Below are 5,000 nucleotides of genomic sequence, written 5' to 3'. Positions count from 1 at the left end.
AAGTAATAAAATACCCTTTGGCCACACTCCTTATAAAGGCATCGAACCAACCCACCACCTGACACCAGCCAAACGTACATCCTGATTTGACACATCTCTGGCAACCTAACCCACGTTGGCCCTTAACCTAACCCACGTTGGCCCTTAACCTAACCCACGTTGGCCCTTAACCTAACCCACGTTGGCCCTTAACCTAACCCACGTTGGCCCTTAACCTAACCCACGTTGGCCCTTAACCTAACCCACGTTGGCCCTTAACCTAACCCACGTTGGCCCTTAACCTAACCCACGTTGGCCCTTAACCTAACCCACGTTGGCCCTTAACCTAACCCACGTTGGCCCTTAACCTAACCCACGTTGGCCCTTAACCTAACCCACGTTGGCCCTTAACCTAACCCACGTTGGCCCTTAACCTAACCCACGTTGGCCCTTAACCTAACCCACGTTGGCCCTTAACCTAACCCACGTTGGCCCTTAACCTAACCCACGTTGGCCCTTAACCTAACCCACGTTGGCCCTTAACCTAACCCACGTTGGCCCTTAACCTAACCCACGTTGGCCCCTTAACCTAACCCACGTTGGCACCTTAACCTAAGTTACGCTGCACCTTAACCTAAGTTACGCTGCACCTTAACCCAAGTTACGCTGCACCTTAACCCAAGTTACGCTGCACCTTAACCCAAGTTACGCTGCACCTTAACCCAAGTTACGCTGCACCTTAACCCAAGTTACGCTGCACCTTAACCCAAGTTACGCTGCACCTTAACCCAAGTTACGCTGCACCTTAACCCAAGTTACGCTGCACCTTAACCCAAGTTACGCTGCACCTTAACCCAAGTTACGCTGCACCTTAACCCAAGTTACGCTGCACCTTAACCCAAGTTACGCTGCACCTTAACCCAAGTTACGCTGCACCTTAACCCAAGTTACGCTGCACCTTAACCCAAGTTACGCTGCACCTTAACCCAAGTTACGCTGCACCTTAACCCAAGTTACGCTGCACCTTAACCCAAGTTACGCTGCACCTTAACCCAAGTTACGCTGCACCTTAACCCAAGTTACGCTGCACCTTAACCCAAGTTACGCTGCACCTTAACCCAAGTTACGCTGCACCTTAACCCAAGTTACGCTGCACCTTAACCCAAGTTACGCTGCACCTTAACCCAAGTTACGCTGCACCTTAACCCAAGTTACGCTGCACCTTAACCCAAGTTACGCTGCACCTTAACCCAAGTTACGCTGCACCTTAACCCAAGTTACGCTGCACCTTAACCCAAGTTACGCTGCACCTTAACCCAAGTTACGCTGCACCTTAACCTAACTTACGCTGCACCTTAACCTAACTTACGCTGCACCTTAACCTAACTTACGCTGCACCTTAACCTAACTTACGCTGCACCTTAACCTAACTTACACTGCACCTTAACTGTCACATGTAACGTCACAGGAATGTAGCTTTGCCTAACAGCAACCCTCTGAACATAGTTCACTGCTTGGATCCTCTGGTGTCATGTGTATTTCTTGATGCCATGGTGCGTACCCTCACATAAAGGTCTTTCGAGTGTTGCGTACTTTCTACACAGTCCCGCTAACCACTGGAAGGGTGTACCGCTACAGAACGAATATCGCCCTCCCCTCCTGCCCTTCCAAGCTGGTCGGTCAGGCGTTTGTTTGTGAAATGAGCCTTGCAGCTGTTCAGTTGCATTCGGTTGTCGATGCAGTCAGTGTACGTTGTGGTACGGCCTGTGTGGACTGTCCGCTGATGTACGCGTAACCCACACTGATCATCCGTCGTTACGTACTGAGTGACATAATGTGGCACATGCTTGACCGTACACCGGCTGCGCCCTACAATGGCGAATCATAAGGGCCATATGTTGTGCACGATGCTACTTGTCTCGTCTCCCCATTACAGCGAGATTGCACTGTTGTACGCCGTACAGACATGTGGTAGGTAGGTACGGACGAAAGTATTGCATGTTGGCCCCCCCCCCCCCCCCCCCCTCCTCCCTCTGCCGGGAATCAGCGTGAGCCGTCTGTTGATGTAGCGACGAGGGTTTTCCTATTTAATCGTATTGCCCCACACAACATGATAGCACGGTGGACCGCGTTCCACATCTGCGACATGCTACAGAGGCCGGTTGACAGTCGACCGCGCAAGGGACATTGCACACGTGCGCGGACCATCTTCCACGTGTTCTCTCGTGTACATGCCGCAGTGTGTATGTGGGCTGATGTAGCGTGTCGTGACACATAACATGCAGGCATGCCAGAATCGTAGATTTCGCAAATGTAGATTGACGTATACGTTTGCTGCCAAAGATCCGCAAATGAACTGGAAATCAGTTGTTGAGCGGTTGTTCGCGCTGCAGGTGCATCGGTGATAGCGACGATCGGTACATCTATGAACCGGTTGTTTCGGCGGTACCCGCCATGCCCCCGAACCTGAGTTGGCCATGTGGGTATGAAGCGATACGAGGCTGTGGCTTGGCGGGACAGTCCCCGGCCGGTGAGGGGGGGCCGCCCGGCGTGCTGGCCGCGCGCTGCGTGAGCGCACGCACTACAGCCGGCTGGTGGGGGGCGCCCAGTGGCAGGAGCGCCGGCCGACGGGCCCGGCTGGCGTCCCAGCTATGCGCCGGCGCACCCTGCGCGCGGCGCCAGGCGGCCAAAGTGGGTTCTGCCGAGCCCGGTGCGAAGCGCGGTGGACATCTGCAGTGTGCTGGTCCGATTGCGGACTGTGTGCGTTGAGGATGCGCCGCCGCCCGGCACTCGGCGTCGCGACGCCGTCTGCTGCTCGGTCGCCCCCAGCGGTTCTCGCAGGTGGTTTGTATCGCAGCTCTGCGGACGTGTTGGCGCGTGCGCTGTGCTGGGAGAGTTCGCTTCTGCACCCAAGTGGGGCTTTGCCCTTCTGTGGCGCTGGCGTTGGAGCTGCCGGTCACCGTAGGTGGCGCGTGTTGTTTCCCGCCGGCAATGCCACGACAGCACGCTCCCGGGCCTCTGTCGGCAGCGGCAAGCTCAGTTGGGAGCACGGGTGTTCGCACTGAAAGCGTCTACTCGCCCATCTCCGGGCGATTGCGCCTCTCTCGAACCCGACCAAGTACTTAGGACGGCGCTGCGCGCCGCCGGGACCTGAGAGGGTTTCGAGGTGTATCGTGCAGGGGAGCTCAGCCTCCTCCTGTTTGCAGAATAATTGAGCGGACGCTTGCGTGTTCGCGCGGGCCCTCGGGACACACTCCCGGGCGGCCGGCTGCTCAGCTCTCGTTGACGCAGCTCCCTGGTTGATCCTGCCAGTAGTCATATGCTTGTCTCAAAGATTAAGCCATGCATGTCTCAGTACAAGCCGCATTAAGGTGAAACCGCGAATGGCTCATTAAATCAGTTATGGTTCCTTAGATCGTACCCACGTTACTTGGATAACTGTGGTAATTCTAGAGCTAATACATGCAAACAGAGTCCCGACCAGAGATGGAAGGGACGCTTTTATTAGATCAAAACCAATCGGATTGGCTCGTCTGGTCCGTTTGCCTTGGTGACTCTGAATAACTTTGGGCTGATCGCACGGTCCTCGTACCGGCGACGCATCTTTCAAATGTCTGCCTTATCAACTGTCGATGGTAGGTTCTGCGCCTACCATGGTTGTAACGGGTAACGGGGAATCAGGGTTCGATTCCGGAGAGGGAGCCTGAGAAACGGCTACCACATCCAAGGAAGGCAGCAGGCGCGCAAATTACCCACTCCCGGCACGGGGAGGTAGTGACGAAAAATAACGATACGGGACTCATCCGAGGCCCCGTAATCGGAATGAGTACACTTTAAATCCTTTAACGAGTATCTATTGGAGGGCAAGTCTGGTGCCAGCAGCCGCGGTAATTCCAGCTCCAATAGCGTATATTAAAGTTGTTGCGGTTAAAAAGCTCGTAGTTGGATTTGTGTCCCACGCTGTTGGTTCACCGCCCGTCGGTGTTTAACTGGCATGTATCGTGGGACGTCCTGCCGGTGGGGCGAGCCGAAGGCGTGCTTGCGCGTCCCGAGGCGGACCCCGTTGAAATCCTACCAGGGTGCTCTTAGTTGAGTGTCTCGGTGGGCCGGCACGTTTACTTTGAACAAATTAGAGTGCTTAAAGCAGGCAAGCCCGCCTGAATACTGTGTGCATGGAATAATGGAATAGGACCTCGGTTCTATTTTGTTGGTTTTCGGAACCCGAGGTAATGATTAATAGGGACAGGCGGGGGCATTCGTATTGCGACGTTAGAGGTGAAATTCTTGGATCGTCGCAAGACGAACAGAAGCGAAAGCATTTGCCAAGTATGTTTTCATTAATCAAGAACGAAAGTTAGAGGTTCGAAGGCGATCAGATACCGCCCTAGTTCTAACCATAAACGATGCCAGCCAGCGATCCGCCGCAGTTCCTCCGATGACTCGGCGGGCAGCCTCCGGGAAACCAAAGCTTTTGGGTTCCGGGGGAAGTATGGTTGCAAAGCTGAAACTTAAAGGAATTGACGGAAGGGCACCACCAGGAGTGGAGCCTGCGGCTTAATTTGACTCAACACGGGAAACCTCACCAGGCCCGGACACCGGAAGGATTGACAGATTGATAGCTCTTTCTTGATTCGGTGGGTGGTGGTGCATGGCCGTTCTTAGTTGGTGGAGCGATTTGTCTGGTTAATTCCGATAACGAACGAGACTCTAGCCTGCTAACTAGTCGCGTGACATCCTTCGTGCTGTCAGCGATTACTTTTCTTCTTAGAGGGACAGGCGGCTTCTAGCCGCACGAGATTGAGCAATAACAGGTCTGTGATGCCCTTAGATGTTCTGGGCCGCACGCGCGCTACACTGAAGGAATCAGCGTGTCTTCCTAGGCCGAAAGGTCGGGGTAACCCGCTGAACCTCCTTCGTGCTAGGGATTGGGGCTTGCAATTGTTCCCCATGAACGAGGAATTCCCAGTAAGCGCGAGTCATAAGCTCGCGTTGATTACGTCCCTGCCCTTTGTACACACCGC

At 54.4% G+C, this 5,000-nt stretch overlaps 1 non-coding gene across 1 annotated transcript in view; it reads left to right on the top strand.

The window, feature by feature from the left end:
- The first annotated feature begins 3,271 nt into the window (after positions 1–3,271).
- LOC126331688 (small subunit ribosomal RNA) overlaps positions 3,272–5,000 on the top strand; it is a 1,893-nt gene continuing 164 nt past the window's right edge. The window contains exon 1 of the ribosomal RNA XR_007563467.1: positions 3,272–5,000. This exon is cut by the window's right edge and continues 164 nt beyond it. This is a non-coding gene — a ribosomal RNA (small subunit ribosomal RNA).

The sequence above is a fragment of the Schistocerca gregaria genome, unplaced genomic scaffold (genome assembly GCF_023897955.1).
Source record: "Schistocerca gregaria isolate iqSchGreg1 unplaced genomic scaffold, iqSchGreg1.2 ptg001400l, whole genome shotgun sequence".
NCBI lineage: Eukaryota > Metazoa > Arthropoda > Insecta > Orthoptera > Acrididae > Schistocerca > Schistocerca gregaria.
Note: the sequence above shows the minus strand (reverse complement) of the source record. Positions and strands in the feature narration are given on the sequence as shown.